This window comes from Ranitomeya imitator, chromosome 5 (assembly GCF_032444005.1).
Source record: "Ranitomeya imitator isolate aRanImi1 chromosome 5, aRanImi1.pri, whole genome shotgun sequence".
Classification (NCBI taxonomy): domain Eukaryota; kingdom Metazoa; phylum Chordata; class Amphibia; order Anura; family Dendrobatidae; genus Ranitomeya; species Ranitomeya imitator.
Window position 1 is genome coordinate 573113621 of NC_091286.1, and position 18178 is coordinate 573131798.

General features: G+C 43.2%; 1 long non-coding RNA gene across 1 annotated transcript; it reads left to right on the plus strand.

Moving 5' to 3' along the window:
- The first annotated feature begins 5113 nt into the window (after positions 1–5113).
- Positions 5114–6603, plus strand: LOC138680884 (uncharacterized). Its single transcript, XR_011321822.1, has 3 exons — positions 5114–5342; positions 5596–5769; positions 6138–6603. It is a non-coding gene; the product is annotated as an uncharacterized lncRNA (long non-coding RNA).
- The last annotated feature ends 11575 nt before the right edge of the window (positions 6604–18178 follow it).

Genomic DNA, 18178 nt, shown 5'->3' on the forward strand with positions numbered 1-18178 from the left:
TTCTTTGGTCTCACTGTGTGCTCATTTCTAAACCCCAGGGATAGTATTTTCTACCTGTCTCTCTTGCATTATTGTGTTTATGGTATCACTATTCTCATGCATGAGCATTACTCAATTTGACATCATTATTGGGGGGGGCAAAAATGGTATGACCATTGGTCATTTGGTATGCTTGGGTTGTTTTATTTGTTTCAATTGAGTATATGTTATATTATATACTTTTCTGTGATCTGAGGGAATATTTTGTGGATAGGAGACGCTGCATATATATGTATATTTTGTATTTATGTACTTATATTTCCTTACGTGTTAGGCTTATTTATGCCATATATATCTAGGGGTGATGGTATGTGGTCTTGTATCTAGACCTTTTTAATTGGTTTTATCTGTACATGTCTTTTTCTGAGGTGTAAATAAAATTGTTTGATATGTTTATAGCATTCGTGGGTGTGCATACCATTATTGGCCTAGTCTGCTCTTTCTTTTGTTTCTACTATTTGTTTACTGGCCAGGTCTTGCACCCTGCTTTCTCTTGATTTATGCAGGGGTGCACCACTTATATATAGTATTACAGATTCTTTCTTGCCCTGTTCTGGGGCATTTTTTCTAGTGGTAGCACATGCGTATTTTGGCATATCCTGCTGTCTTATTATAGCAAGTAGTACCGATTTATCTTTTGGTACATATTTGGGTAGAATTGTTTTCTGGTGTGCAGTGATGGATTGGGATGCCAGAGAGGCCGCATGGTTGGTGCAGCCCTCCAGTATGTTTCAAACAACAGAGGTATCTGCTCCTGTTTCAGATTTCTCAGCACTCTGTTCAGATCTCACCAAGGCCCATAGATCCGGTATTAAGTTATGGTGGAATATGAGAAGCCTTGAGGAATACTGTAAGGCAGGGTTTGTGCCTAGGGGTCTTCGTATTTCCATCTTTCCAGCCTGGGAGCCCTCTGCTTCCTTTCAACATACTTGGGAGCAGGGCCTCACACGCTGTTCCAACATACTTATTTCTTTGCTTATTGAACATGATAGGGAGTTATTTTCAGCTGTTAAAATACAGATCAAGGAATTGGAGGGCAGATTCAGCAAGTTTGAAGAGACACAGGTGGTGGCTTTCAAAATTAAATTGAAAGAGACATTGGACAAATATGAGGCAGACATTATCGCGGGCAAGCGTAAGAAGTTCCTGAGAGACAAAATGGATTATGAGCAACAAAATGTCTACAGATGGAAACATAGGGGTAATGCCAGAACTGGTACCTCTTACAATAATAGGAACACCACTCTCCCTGTAAGCACTGAGCCCTCATTGAGAGGGGCTAGTTCCAGTGATTTTTTATCTTCAACGGGGAGCGAGCCCGACCACGGACCAGACGTGGGAGACGAAAGAAGAATTCCAGCAAGAAAGCGTCAACCACATTACCGGGGAAGGACGTCACCATATCGACACCAGTATTCCACCAGACGCAAATAGAGCATATGGATATTGGTGATGTTCCAGCATCCGACTTGGAGGTACCAAATAACACTCTACAGGTTATTAACTTGTCTAACCACTCTCTATCACAGGTGGAACTGTCGGTTCTCCAGCGGGGCTTGACGTTTGTTCCCACGCATAAGGTAGACAAGTTTACACTTGTTAAGGATTTATACCTCTTTTGCAGGAACATCACTTTTCAAGTCATGTATAAGAAACCTGATATTTTACGGAGCATCCCCCAAGATGAGCGTCAGGTCTTTCAGGACCTACTGGATCTACTGGAAGAAAATCAATCAGCAACTTCCGGCAACAGATTTCCATATAGGAACAAATCCTCTAGGGCACCGTCTTTCACACTGGTCCCCGCGGTTAAGATCTTCTATGAATTGGTGAAGAGGGACATTATGGCTATGGTTCCCAAGGTCAGTACATCTCCTAACTTGTCGGCTATTGAAAATCGTGCTATTCATGATCTAAGAAATAATGGGACCTTCATTATTAAGGAAGCAGACAAGGGGGGCAATGTCGTCCTTTGGCCCACCCACATGTATCAGGAGGAGGCCAGGAGACAATTGGACAATAGGCGCTTTTACAACAAGTTACCATCGGACCCCACAAGAGTCTTTATGTCCAAATTGCAGACCTTATTATGTAGGGCCAACCAGTTGGGCATTATCACTCCTAATGAAAAGCGGTACATGTGGGTGGAGGATCCCATCATTGCAACATTTTATATGTTGCCAAAAATCCACAAGGACGACAAACGACCCCCGGGTCGACCAATAGTCTCAAGTATTGGGAGCCTGTGTGAAAGAGCTTGTCATTACGTTGATTTCTTTCTGCAGCCCATTGCGGCTATGTTACCCTCGTACGTTAGAGACTCGGCCCATTTTATCGAGATTATTCGGGACATTAATTTACCATCTGAATTCCATCTAGTCACGTGCGATGTGGAATCATTGTATTCCAATATTAGCCATGTGGACGGCATTAATGCGTTGTCATTTTTCTGAATCTGAGACAACATGAGGGCCCAGGACACCATATGTTTCTTTTGGAACTTCTTAAATTTGTTTTACATCATAATTTTTTTCTTTTCGATAGGAGCTTCTACCTCCAGGTGTCCGGTGTGGCCATGGGGGCTAAATGTGCGCCAGCCTACGCTAACATCTTTTTGGGCTGGTGGGAAGAGACTGTAGTTTACCCCTCCGTGACCTTCCAGGAGAAAGTGCGTCACTGGCATCGATATATCGATGACGTGTTCTTTCTATGGCTTGGCACCGAATTGGAATGTGCTCAGTTCCTGCAGGATCTTAATACCAATTTCTACATGGCCATTCATATATCTGTAGGCCAATGGGTGTATTTTGACTCTTGGCATACATTTTCATCTTTTTGTCATTTAAATCTTATCATATAAGTGAGCGGTGCTACCAGGCTTTATTTCATTTCATCTCATTTGTCCTTTTATGAAGTAATTATATAAACACTCATATTTTTTGAGTATCCTCATATTTAGCCGTTCACCTATATGTGTGTATATGTCATAGGCTCATTATATACTGGGTATATAGGTTTCTCTCTGGCTGCGAACATTTGCCCGTGCAATTCATGTATGATATCCACGCACGCGCGATCTCCTCATGTCCAGTGCTGCTGTCCAGCATGTGCAACTGCACCATGACAACGGCAGCACTTTCCGGCTATAGCCACTTCCGGTACGCATCCTGCGGCGATTCCCTCTGGCGCGGCGCTCCCTGACTGCACACCGGTCGGTACTTAATTCACTTATGTTTATGTATATAATACCTCAGGGTGGATGTGTTACTCCACTTCCCCTGACGAAGCTGCGCTTGCAGCAATACGCGTGGGGCTCGCTGCCTCACCCCTGCACTTGTCTCCTGTCCTTCCCGGGCATTGCTTTCTATTATGAATTCTTGCTGACCACTGACCACTGACCATATAGGTATACCGCTGGGACATGATCTTTATTATTATTATTTTTTCTTTGGTCCCACTGTGTGCTCATTTCTAAACCCCAGGGATAGTATTTTCTACCTGTCTCTCTTGCATTATTGTGTTTATGGTATCACTATTCTCATGCATGAGCATTACTCATTTTGACATCATTATTGGGGGGGGCAAAAATGGTATGACCATTGGTCATTTGGTATGCTTGGGTTGTTTTATTTGTTTCAATTGAGTATATGTTATATTATATACTTTTCTGTGATCTGAGGGAATATTTTGTGGATAGGAGACGCTGCATATATATGTATATTTTGTATTTATGTACTTATATTTCTTTACGTGTTAGGCTTATTTATGCCATATATATCTAGGGGTGATGGTATGTGGTCTTGTATCTAGACCTTTTTAATTGGTTTTATCTGTACATGTCTTTTTCTGAGGTGTAAATAAAATTGTTTGATATGTTTATAGCATTCGTGGGTGTGCATACCATTATTGGCCTAGTCTGCTCTTTCTTTTGTTTCTGCAAATGACTTTCGACTAACCTCTGCACTAATCTGTACCTCCCACTCCCGACTCCAAGACTTCTCCCGCGCGGCGCCAATCCTCTGGAATGCTCTACCCCAAGATATTAGAACCATCCACAATTTGCATAGTTTTAGGCATTCGCTCAAAACACATTTGTTCAGAGTGACCTATCACATTCAGTAATCAAAGTCATGTTATGTTTGTGTGTGTGTGTAGCCCATTCACTATCTCCATCTACCCCCCACCCCCTGAAGATGGCTGGACCATCATTGTAAATACATAATTGTAAATATACACCTGTACTTTGTATCTCTCCCACCTCGGTGTAAGAATAATAATAATAATAATAATAATAATTTTTATTTATATAGCGGCAACAAATTCCGCAGCACTCCAGGTGTCCGGTGTGGCCATGGGGGCTAAATGTGCGCCAGCCTACGCTAACATCTTTTTGGGCTGGTGGGAAGAGACTGTAGTTTACCCCTCCGTGACCTTCCAGGAGAAAGTGCGTCACTGGCATCGATATATCGATGACGTGTTCTTTCTATGGCTTGGCACCGAATTGGAATGTGCTCAGTTCCTGCAGGATCTTAATACCAATTTCTACAACATTTTCCTCACACATGTCTTAGGCTGGGGTCACATTGCGTTTTGGTCAGAGCGCTAACGGACAGCGTTGCACGGCGAAATTAACGCCATGCAACGCGTCCGTTAGCGCTCCCATTGCCAGCAATGTACCAGCGCATTGCTAGCGCGTGTCATTTTCAGCACGCGCTAGTGACGCGCCGGTCTTTTGTAGCGCGCCTCGGACGCTGCTTGCAGCGTCCGCGGCGCGCCCGAGGTCCGTTCCCCGCTCTCGCAGATCGGGGATCTGCGAGAGCGGGGACGTTAACGCGACCCCGAAACGCGACCCTTTAAAAACATTGCGTTAGCGCAATCCGCTAGCGCTAGCGCTAAACAGATTGCACTAACGCAATGTGACCCTATCAACAACTTCGGTCACTTACCTGGATTTAAAGGTTTCTGTAGAAGGTCACCGTCTGATAACAGATCTGTTCCGCAAACCGACAGCCACTAATGCCCTACTTGAATACAGTAGTTTTCATCCGGCACATACTAAGGTGGGTGTCCCAATTGGTCAATTCTTGCGGGCAAGGCGGAACTGTACACATGACACTGATTTCTTGTTGCAAGCGCGTGAGCTTACAAGTCGATTCAAACAAAGGGGTTACCCGAAACGCGTTATTTCATCTGCCTTTCAGAGAGCACGACGTGAGGACCAAGCTTCACTACTTACCTCAAGACCCCGCAGCCAGGATAAAGTTACCCGATTTGTGACGGATTATAACAGCAGCTGGGATCAGGTAAAGACCATCATCACCCGACATTGGTCCATTCTCAGGACGGATTCTCAGACGGCAGAGGTAACAAGCGAGAGACCGCTACTCGCGACAAGATGGGCACCCAATTTGCGAGATCTGTTAACTAATAGTCATTTCTCGAGACCCACTATTAGGCTTAATAGGGGGCTTCATCTTAAGGGGTCATTCCCTTGTGGGGACTGCAGTGTATGTCCCTTCATGACACCCACAAGAAATGTTTTTTCTAATCCATTAGATTCATCCATCCACCGTCTGAAACATTACATCAACTGTAAGACGAGGGACGTCATCTACGTTATTATCTGCCCATGTGGTAAACCGTATGTTGGTCAAACCTCCCAGGAGCTCAGAAAGAGGATCCAGAAACACATGTCCACTATTCATCTGGCAGCTGCTGACCAACGTAAGGGTAAGCCCCTCACCCCGGTGGCAGCACATTTCTTGTCCATTCATGGGGGGTCTACCTCCAATATTAGGGTTGTGGGGTTGCAGAAGATACCATACAAGGGTCGGGGCGGTAGCTCACATAATCAGCTCCTTCGGATGGAATCCAGATGGATTTTCAACCTTCGGTCAACAACACCACTAGGACTGAATGAAGATCTTTTATTTACTGGATTTTTGGGGTGAAAAGGGTCGGGCAGGCATGTTCGTGTAAGGGGATTCCCTTACTACGTTTTTTCATCTTGCTGCCTCTCCTCCATTTCCCCCGTTTTGAAATTTGTACCGCTTGCACATGTTTTTCTTATATGCCTGATCTTTGTTTCCATTCTCTAGAGTTCCACGCTGTTCAAGAGATTCCTTGCCCCTTATGGGGTATATGGCTTGGGGACCCAATTGGACATTGGAGTTTATAACACTCAGGAACCTATATTCTCCGGGAGTTACTTGATGAGCATCATGATGGATGATTGTGTGGTCATGAAGACAAGATGTAGTGTCTATTGGGATCCTGGATTTCGGGGATATCTGTTTATGAGACACATCTCTCTTGATGGCGTTTTGAGGCATTGAGGGTGTTCCGGATATGTCATGAGACTTTTTCTTATTCAAGAAAACTACATATATGTTGGGCCGTCAACCCTCAGAGCATCTACATCGCTAAAAAAAGGCCTGGGATCAGAATACAGTGAAGATGTACCGGTATATGGGTTTTCATCCATCCGGACGAACTTAAGTCTACTATGTATATTATCACCAAGTGCCTTCGGAGATGTACATTATGAATACGGTTTTCCTTATTTGAAGTCCAGTCCATTGCTAAATAGATTATTATATTTTGTTTTTAGTATTTTTCCATAATTGGCACTGTTTTCCCTGTTCCATTTTTGATAAATATGGCCATTCATATATCTGTAGGCCAATGGGTGTATTTTGACTCTTGGCATACATTTTCATCTTTTTGTCATTTAAATCTTATCATATAAGTGAGCGGTGCTACCAGACTTTATTTCATTTCATCTCATTTGTCCTTTTATGAAGTAATTATATAAACACTCATATTTTTTGAGTATCCTCATATTTAGCCGTTCACCTATATGTGTGTATATGTCATAGGCTCATTATATACTGGGTATGTAGGTTTCTCTCTGGCTGTGAACATTTGCCCGTGCAATTCATGTATGATATCCGCGCACGCGCGATCTCCTCATGTCCAGTGCTGCTGTCCAGCATGTGCAACTGCACCATGACAACGGCAGCACTTTCCGGCTATAGCCACTTCCGGTACGCATCCTGCGGCGATTCACTCTGGCGCGGCGCTCCCTGACTGCACACCGGTCGGTACTTAATTCACTTATGTTTATGTATATAATACCTCAGGGTGGATGTGTTACTCCACTTCCCCTGACGAAGCTGCGCTTGCAGCAATACGCGTGGGGCTCGCTGCCTCACCCCTGCACTTGTCTCCTGTCCTTCCCGGGCATTGCTCTCTATTATGCATTCTTGCTGACCACTGACCACTGACCATATAGGTATACCGCTGGGACATGATCTTTATTATTATTATTTTTTCTTTGGTCCCACTGTGTGCTCATTTCTAAACCCCAGGGATAGTATTTTCTACCTGTCTCTCTTGCATTATTGTGTTTATGGTATCACTATTCTCATGCATGAGCATTACTCATTTTGACATCATTATTGGGGGGGGCAAAAATGGTATGACCATTGGTCATTTGGTATGCTTGGGTTGTTTTATTTGTTTCAATTGAGTATATGTTATATTATATACTTTTCTGTGATCTGAGGGAATATTTTGTGGATAGGAGACGCTGCATATATATGTATATTTTGTATTTATGTACTTATATTTCTTTACGTGTTAGGCTTATTTATGCCATATATATCTAGGGGTGATGGTATGTGGTCTTGTATCTAGACCTTTTTAATTGGTTTTATCTGTACATGTCTTTTTCTGAGGTGTAAATAAAATTGTTTGATATGTTTATAGCATTCGTGGGTGTGCATACCATTATTGGCCTAGTCTGCTCTTTCTTTTGTTTCTGCAAATGACTTTCGACTAACCTCTGCACTAATCTGTACCTCCCACTCCCGACTCCAAGACTTCTCCCGCGCGGCGCCAATCCTCTGGAATGCTCTACCCCAAGATATTAGAACCATCCACAATTTGCATAGTTTTAGGCATTCGCTCAAAACACATTTGTTCAGAGTGACCTATCACATTCAGTAATCAAAGTCATGTTATGTTTGTGTGTGTGTGTAGCCCATTCACTATCTCCATCTACCCCCCACCCCCTGAAGATGGCTGGACCATCATTGTAAATACATAATTGTAAATACACAACTGTACTTTGTATCTCTCCCACCTCGGTGTAAGAATAATAATAATAATAATAATAATTTTTATTTATATAGCGGCAACAAATTCCGCAGCACTTTACAATTAAGCGGGGACATGTACAGACAATAAATTCAGTACAAGTTAAGACACTTTAAACAGTGACATTAGGGGTGAAGTCCCTGCTGGCAAGCTTACAATCTGGGGGGGTTTGTAGATTGTAAGCTCTCACGAGCAGGGTCATCTTATTTTGCTTTATTGTATTGTTAGCGTTGTTACCTATGACTGCTGTGTTTGAAACTGTTAAACTGTAAAGCGCTGCGGAATATGTTGGCTCTTTATAAATAAAGATTATTATTATTATCATTATTATTAATGCCCTTGCCCCCTATAAGCAAAACAGAAAATAATAAACAACAAAAATACTCACCTTATGCCTAATCCCCGATACCCTTGTCCCCTGTAAAAAAAAAAAATGTCCTTCACCTGTCTGAAGTAGAAAGAATCTATCCTGTTGCACGCTGTAATCCATCTGTGCAACATGTGCTCTTCAGCATGCATGGCATCATGCGACCATTCATGCTGAGAAGCAGGGGAGAATGAGCTGCAGTGAGAGATCCCCCGAACTGCAGTGACCTCAGTGAGATCACCACTAGCACCGTGAGAAAAAGTCTTACAGTGCAGCGCTGAGCTCAGTAAGTTCACTGCAGTTTCCCATGAGAAAATTCTAACTGTGAACTGCGGCGAACTTACTGAGCTCAGCGCTGCCTCATAAGACTTCATTTCACGGTGCTAACAGTGACCTCGCTGAGGTAACCACAGTTTATTGACCCAGCTCACAGTGAAGTGAACTGGAAACACAGCCTCAGTGACTTGCATTAGCCTAGATGATGTCACCCCCAGTCACTGATGCTGCACTCACAGTGCCTCATTCTCCTGTGGTTTTCAGCCTCGATGGTCGCATCATGCCACCATCCAGGTTGTAAACCACATATCGCAGACATGGATTACAGCGGGGGACATCTTCACTTCCCACAGGTGATGGATACGGTTGTTTATTATTTATCTTTTTTTACAGGGGACATGGGCACTGGTGGATTAGGCATAAGGGGAGTATTTTTTGTTGTTTATTTTTATTTATTTTTTTTTACAGGGGACAATGGCTTCAATGGAAAGGGCAGAAGTTGAGTATAACATTGTTTGTTATTTTTAAATACATTTGTAAAACAGGGTGTGCATTTTTATTTCAAATAAAGGACATGCCGAGGTGAGAAGACTGCAATGCTCCTCTAGGAAATATACAAATTGTATTTACAGAGAGGAAGAGGACAGGAACTCAAGTGCCACCTATAGGAAGTAGCAACCCTAAAAGTCAATATTGACTCTACAGCAAGCCTTGTCACATGACTTGGGATAAAAGCCAAAACCAGAATCTCAATTTTCAGACACTATGGGGTTAGTAATGGATAGACGTCTTATAGACAGTTCTCCATTACTAACCTATGGGCTTGATGTCACCTGACAATACAAAGGTGCCATCAACTGCACAAATATTAACCTCACTTACCATAGCACAGGGCAAGTGGGAAGAATCAGATAAATATCCTTGGCCCCTTACCAGCCTGAGAATACCAGTACCCTAGCTGTGTGCTTTAGCTTGGCTGGTTGTTAAAAATGAGGGGAACCCCACACCTTTTTTTAAATTATTTATTTAAATAATTGTAAAAAATGATGTGCAACCCCCCCCCCCCTATTCTTGAAAACCAGTCTTAATAAAGCTGACAGCTGAGGGTTGCAGCCCGCAGCTGCCAGTTTTGCCATGCTGGTTATCAAAAATAGAAGAGACCCCCACAACCACTTTTTTATTATTTATTTATAGCACAGGCACCAGCTGATGAATACTCCTATTAGTGATGCCTGCTGTCTGTTATCAGCAATAGCAGGCATAGGCTGATGAGAAAAGTACTCAGATCAGCCGACACCTCTGTGACCGGCGGTAATATGTTTATCTCCGGTCACAGCTGCTGGCTAATGCAGCTCTCTGATCAGCTGTAATGATCTTACAACTGATCAGAGTTGACGGTGTTTCTCACTCTGTCATGAAAATGACAGCATGGGAAACACCCGATGTCCAGAGTACCGCACCAGAACAGTGACACAGATTTCCTGGAAAAGTCCGTGCTCGGGATCTGTGCCTGAACAGACCTAGAACTTTACTGTTCAGGATGCAGTTAGTGCCACATTTAGACACTGCGCAGCCCTATACAGTTACACAAAAACACAAGACTCACAAAATCCACACTAGTAACCTAGCATAAGATTATGAAGTTTTTAATGCAAAAATCAAATTGTGCAAATAGAAACATAGGTGGTATAGGGCAAACAAAAATGTTTGAAAAAACCCTATTGAGGAGCTGAGTTATTGAGTGAGTGGGGAGTGTGCCCCCATTCATTTAAAATCCAAAGCAGTTATTAGAGCAGCTACGAAGATTATCACTTGCTGTGGGAACACAATACTGAATTATTAGTTACAATTCTATTTGCTTTAACCCAGGGTCAGGCCTATCTTTGGCACTCCCGAGTTCAGTCGCAGTGCCTATAACATCTAATTATCTAAATTTATGGGCTCGAAAAGTAATCAGTGACCTTCATAGGGATGTATTAAGATTTATTAAAAGAGAGTACACAAAATCAGATGCAAAAAGCACCATTTAGTAACCATAAACGTAATAAAACAAAAAGTACCCCAATTTTACAACTACTGCCAAAACCCTCTTATTTGTAAGAAAACCCTACTTATTTTTGCAAAATATCCACAAATTTTACATTATTCATTCATAAAACGAGCCAAATAAATTGTGATGAAAAACCCCTAGAAAGTACAAACCTTCAAAAATTAAGAATCTACAGGTGCAATGAGTCTGAGAGGCCATGGAGGTCACACCTGCTCTCTGCAAGGATGATGGTAAAACTGAGTGGATGGGTTTCAAGCAGCACTTAAATATAGAAGGTACTGGGAGGAGCAGGATCCCCTGCCACCTTGGAAGGGAGGCGGAAACAAAAATGTGTGAGCTGTGCTGTGAGGACTAGAGTTGAGCGACTTTTACTTTTTTAGGATCGTTTCAGGTTTCGCGAAAACCCGACTTTCTCAAAAGTTGGGTCGGGTGAAATCGGCCGATTATTGCGAAAAGTCGGGGGTCAGCCGAAACACGAAACCCAATGCAAGTCAATGGGGAATCAAAGCCGGCAGTGAGTGGAGGACAGGAAAACACCTACAGTGTCCATTTTAATGCCAAAAACATCAATTTGTATTACTGAAGCTTGTCAATCTTAATTTACTTTATAATAATAGTTAGGCATTGAAAAGGGGCTCATTTGGCTAAAGTTGTGGGGGGTAGGGCTGGCTCAAGATTTTCGTGGGCCCGGGAAATGCGGAATACGTCACGGCGGTGGAGCAGGGTGAGGTAAGTATTTCAACTTTGCAAGTGCTGTGATCCTGAGCAAGCAGGGGGGGGCACTAGTTGGCACTGGCACAGGGCCCCTCATAGTAACATAGTAACATACATAGTAACATAGTTAGTAAGGCCGAAAAAAGACATTTGTCCATCCAGTTCAGCCTATATTCCATCATAATAAATCCCCAGATCTACGTCCTTCTACAGAACCTAATTGTATGATACAATATTGTTCTGCTCCAGGAAGACATCCAGGCCTCTCTTGAACCCCTCGACTGAGTTCGCCATCACCACCTCCTCAGGCAAGCAATTCCAGATTCTCACTGCCCTAACAGTAAAGAATCCTCTTCTATGTTGGTGGAAAAACCTTCTCTCCTCCAGACGCAAAGAATGCCCCCTTGTGCCCGTCACCTTCCTTGGTATAAACAGATCCTCAGCGAGATATTTGTATTGTCCCCTTATATACTTATACATGGTTATTAAATCGCCCCTCAGTCGTCTTTTTTCTAGACTAAATAATCCTAATTTCGCTAATCTATCTGGGTATTGTAGTTCTCCCATCCCCTTTATTAATTTTGTTGCCCTCCTTTGTACTCTCTCTAGTTCCATTATATCCTTCCTGAGCACCGGTGCCCAAAACTGGACACAGTACTCCATGTGCGGTCTAACTAGGGATTTGTACAGAGGCAGTATAATGCTCTCATCATGTGTATCCAGACCTCTTTTAATGCACCCCATGATCCTGTTTGCCTTGGCAGCTGCTGCCTGGCACTGGCTGCTCCAGGTAAGTTTATCATTAACTAGGATCCCCAAGTCCTTCTCCCTGTCAGATTTACCCAGTGGTTTCCCATTCAGTGTGTAATGGTGACATTGATTCCTTCTTCCCATGTGTATAACCTTACATTTATCATTGTTAAACCTCATCTGCCACCTTTCAGCCCAAGTTTCCAACTTATCCAGATCCATCTGTAGCAGAATACTATCTTCTATTTATTAACTGCTTTACACAGTTTTGTATCATCGGCAAATATCGATATTTTACTGTGTAAACCTTCTACCAGATCATTAATGAATATGTTGAAGAGAACAGGTCCCAATACTGACCCCTGCGGTACCCCACTGGTCACAGCGACCCAGTTAGAGACTATACCATTTATAACCACCCTCTGCTTTCTATCACTAAGCCAGTTACTAACCCATTTACACACAATTTCCCCCAGACCAAGCATTCTCATTTTGTGTACCAACCTCTTGTGCGGCACGGTATCAAACGCTTTGGAAAAATCGAGATATACCACGTCCAATGACTCACCGTGGTCCAGCCTATAGCTTACCTCTTCATAAAAACTGATTAGATTGGTTTGACAGGAGCGATTTCTCATAAACCCATGCTGATATGGAGTTAAACAGTTATTCTCATTGAGATAATCCAGAATAACATCCCTCAGAAACCCTTCAAATATTTTACCAACAATAGAGGTTAGACTTACTGGCCTATAATTTCCAGGTTCACTTTTAGAGCCCTTTTTGAATATTGGCACCACATTTGCTATGCGCCAATCCTGCGGAACAGACCCTGTCGCTATAGAGTCCCTAAAAATAAGAAATAATGGTTTATCTATTACATTACTTAGTTCTCTTAGTACTCGTGGGTGTATGCCATCCGGACCCGGAGATTTATCTATTTTAATCTTATTTAGCCGGTTTCGCACCTCTTCTTGGGTTAGATTGGTGACCCTTAATATAGGGTTTTCATTGTTTCTTGGGATTTCACCTAGCATTTCATTTTCCACCGTGAATACCGTGGAGAAGAAGGTGTTTAATATGTTAGCTTTTTCCTCGTCATCTACAACCATTCTTTCCTCACTATTTTTTAAGGGGCCTACATTTTCAGTTTTTATTCTTTTACTATTGATATAGTTGAAGAACAGTTTGGGGTTAGTTTTACTCTCCTTAGCAATGTGCTTCTCTGTTTCCTTTTTGGCAGCTTTAATTAGTTTTTCAGATAAAGTATTTTTCTCCCTATAGTTTTTTAGAGCTTCAATGGTGCCATCCTGCTTTAGTAGTGCAAATGCTTTCTTTTTACTGTTAATTGCCTGTCTTACTTCTTTGTTTAGCCACATTGGGTTTTTCCTATTTCTAGTCCTTTTATTCCCACAAGGTATAAACCGCTTACACTGCCTATTTAGGATGTTCTTAAACATTTCCCATTTATTATCTGTATTCTTATTTCTGAGGATATTGTCCCAGTCTACCAGATTAAGGGCATCTCTAAGCTGGTCAAACTTTGCCTTCCTAAAGTTCAGTGTTTTTGTTACTCCCTGACAAGTCCCCCTAGTGAAAGACAGGTGAAACTGTACAATATTGTGGTCGCTATTTCCTAGATGCCCGACCACCTGCAGATTTGTTATTCTGTCAGGTCTATTAGATAGTATTAGGTCTAAAAGTGCTGCTCCTCTGGTTGGATTCTGCATCAATTGTGAAAGATAATTTTTCTTGGTTATTAGCAGAAACCTGTTGCCTTTATGGGTTTCACAGGTTTCTGTTTCCCAGTTAATATCCGGGTAGTTAAAGTCCCCCATAACCAGGACCTCATTATGGGTTGCAGCTTCATCTATCTGCTTTAGAAGTAGACTTTCCATGGTTTCTGTTATATTTGGGGGTTTGTAACAGACCCCAATGAGAATTTTGTTACCATTTTTCCCTCCATGAATTTCGACCCATATGGACTCGACATCCTCATTTCCTTCGCTAATATCCTCCCTTAAAGTGGACTTTAGACAAGACTTTACATAGAGACAAACCCCTCCTCCTCTCCGATTTTTACGATCCTTTCTAAACAGACTGTTACCCTGTAAGTTAACTGCCCAGTCATAGCTTTCATCTAACCATGTCACGGTTATTCCCACTATGTCAAAGTTACCTGTAGATATTTCTGCTTCTAGTTCTTCCATCTTGTTTGTCAGGCTTCTGGCGTTTGCGAGCATGCAGTTTAGAGGATTTTGTTTTGTTCCAATCTCCTCGCTGTGGATTGTTTTAGAAATGTTCTTACCTCCCTTCTGAGTATGTTTTCCTGGATCTTCTTTGTTCAAGTCTAATGTTTTTCTTCCCGTCCCCTCTTCTTCTAGTTTAACGCCCTCCTGATGAGTGTAGCGAGTCTTCTGGCGAATGTGTGTTTCCCAGGTTTGTTGAGGTGTAGTCCGTCTCTGGCGAGGAGTCCATCGTACAAGTAATTCACACCGTGGTCCAGGAATCCGAATCCTTGTTGTCTGCACCATCGTCTTAGCCAGTTGTTTGCATCAAGGATCCTGTTCCATCTCCTGGTGCCATGCCCGTCTACTGGAAGGATAGAAGAAAAAACTACCTGTGCATCTAGTTCCTTTACTTTCTTCCCCAACTCTTCAAAGTCTTTGCAGATTGTCGGTAGGTCCTTCCTTGCCGTGTCATTGGTGCCAACATGTATCAGAAGAAATGGGTGGACGTCCTTGGAGTTGAAGAGCTTTGGTATCCTATCGGTCACATCCTTGATCATCGCACCTGGAAGGCAGCATACTTCTCTTGCAGTTATGTCCGGTCTGCAGATGGCTGCTTCTGTGCCTCTCAGTAGTGAGTCTCCCACCACCACCACTCTTCGTTGCTTCTTGGCTGTACTTTTTGCTGTCACTTGTTGCTGTGTGCCCTTTTCTTTTTTGCTTGCTGGTATTGCTTCATCCTTAGGTGTGCCATCTTCATCCTCTACAAAGATTTGATATCGGTTCTTCAGTTGTGTGGTTGGTGATTTCTCCATGGTCTTCTTGCTTCTAGTACGGCGGTGTGTTTGATGGCGGGCAGTGCCTCCCACTGCCAGAGACACTTTTGCGTACTATGAGGGGCCCTGTGCCAGTGCCAATGAGTATGCCCCCCACCTGATGAAGGAACCTGCATTTTCATCTGCACCTTCCTCTTTGTCCCCGTGTAAGGTGGTATAGTATGCGGTAAGGGGAACCTGACTTTCAGCAGGGTCAGATTCTGGCAGTGTAGAGAGCAAGGGGAATGTAGTAGTCTGGGTCAATCTACCAGCAGACTCATCTAGCAATGGCTGGCCAATGGGCAGGATGGGGAGGAAACACAGATATAGGCCCAAATAATAAAGTAGGCTAAATGCAGTTCAAAAGTAGTAACAGGACTAAACAGGCGGCATTGCTTTGTTCAGTGTAGGACAACTGTAATGAGTGGCAGACACAGTTAGTAGGCCTAAGTAATAAAGTGGGCCAAATGCAGTTCAAAATTGGTAACAAGAGTAAACAGGCGGCTGAGCTTTGTTCAGTGGAGGAGAAAATTAAGGAGCGGCAGACACCGTTAGTAGGCCCAACCAAACAAGTAGGCCAAATGCAGTTTAATATCTGGAACAGGATGAAAATTGAGGCTCAGCTTTGTTCAGTGGAGGAGGAAAGCAAGGAGCGGCAGACACCGTTAGTAGGCCCAACCAAACAAGTAGGCCAAATGCAGTTTAATATCCAAAACAGGATGAAAATTGAGGCTCAGCTTTGTACAGTGGAGGAGAACAACAAGCAGCGGCAGACACCGTTAGTAGGCCCAACAAACAAGTAGGCCAAATGCAGTTTAATATCTGAAACAGAATGAAAATTGAGGCTCAGCTTTGTACAGTGGAGGAGAACAACAAGCAGCGGCAGACACCGTTAGTAGGCCCAACCAAACAAGTAGGCCAAATGCAGTTTAATATCTGAAACAGGATGAAAATTGAGGCTCAGCTTTGTACAGTGGAGGAGAACAACAAGCAGCGGCAGACACCGTTAGTAGGCCCAACCAAACAAGTAGGTCAAATGCAGTTTAATATCCGAAACAGGATGAAAATTGAGGCTCAGCTTTGTTCAGTGGAGGAGAAAAGCAAGAGCGGCAGACACCGTTAGTAGGCCCAACCAAACAAGTAGGCCAAATGCAGTTTAATATTTGAAACAGGAGTAAACTGGCGGCTCAGCCTTGTTCAGTGGAGGACAACTGTAATGGGAGGCAGACACAGTTAGTAGGCCTAATTAAGTAAGTAGGCTAAATGCAGTTCAAAATTGGTAACTGGAGTACACAGGCGGCATAGCTTTGTTCAATGGAGGACAGCTGTAATGAGTGGCGCAGACAGACTTAGTAGGCCTAAAATAAAAAAGTAGGCTAAAAGCAGTTCAAAATTGGTAACAGGAGTAAACAGGCGGCTTAGCTTTGTTCAATGGAGGACAGCTGTAATGAGTGATGCAGACAGACTTAGTAGGACTAAAATAAGAAAGTAGGCTCAAAGAAGTTCAAAATTGGTAACAGGACTAAACAGGCGGAATAGCTTTGTTCAGTGGAGGACAACTGTAATGAGTGGCGCAGACACAGGTAGTATGCCCAAATAATAAAGTAAGCTAAATGCAGTTCAAAATTGGTAACAGGACTAACCAGGCGGCATAGCTAGGTACTGGGGTGGGTTCCTCTGCTGAGTAGCAGACAGTGGTAGTAGGCGCAAAGTATTAACTGGTCTAAATGGAGGCCAGGGCTCCTGTATATTTTAACTATCATCTATCATTTCAACAAATTTGTATTGGCAGAGCCATTGAAGGATTTAACAGCACAGACTACACAGTGGTGGAGCAGGGAGAGGTAAGTATTGCAAGTGGTAGAGCACTGTTTGAGCTGGGGGGAACACTCTTGTGGGCGGTGGTACTGGCACAGGGCCCCTCATATTACGACGGTGTGTCTGACGTTGGGTGTGCACCACCACCGTCAGAGACACTTCATTGTACTATGAGGGACCCTGTGCCAGTGCCGTCGCCCAAAAGTGGGCACATCCACCTGTCCAGGCAAACGGCACTCACACGGGTGCTTGCTCCAAGTGGTGACCACGGCCCTGTGGGGGGAGTCAGACCATTTAGGAAGGTATAAAAATGGCCTATGGTGGACATTCAGCAGCTGCAAATGAAGGAATTGGAGCAGTCAGTAAGAGGAGGCCAAAAGCAAGACATTTTTCAGGCAAGTTATGTGTCAGCAAGGGAAAGTGGGGCAAAATAATTTGAAATCCATGATTGGTTCATTTTAATGAAGGTTAGATCATCAACATTTCGGGTAGCCAGACAAATCCTTTTTTCGGTCAGTATTGAACCAGCAGCACTGAAGACTCTTTCTGATAGCACACTAGCAGCTGGGCAAGCGAACTCCTGTAATGCATATTCTGCCAATTCAGGCCAGGTGTCTATTTTAGATGCCCAGTAATCAAAGGGGAATGACCTGTGAGGGAGAACATCGAAAAGGGAGGAAAAATAGTTTGTAACCATACTAAACAAATGCTGTCTCCTGTCACTTTGAATCCATGCAGCAGTACCTGTCCTGTCTGCGGTCATTGCGAAATTACTCCACAACCTGGTCATAAAACCCCTCTGTCCAACGCCACTTCTGATTTGTGCACCTCTAACACCTCTGCCATGTTGCCCCAACAGCTCGTGTGAGAACCATCACTGCCACTATGTGCTGGGAATGCCTGAACCAAATGGTTTACAAGAGTTGCTTGTTTGGTAGCCAATATTTGCTCAAGGTTCTCA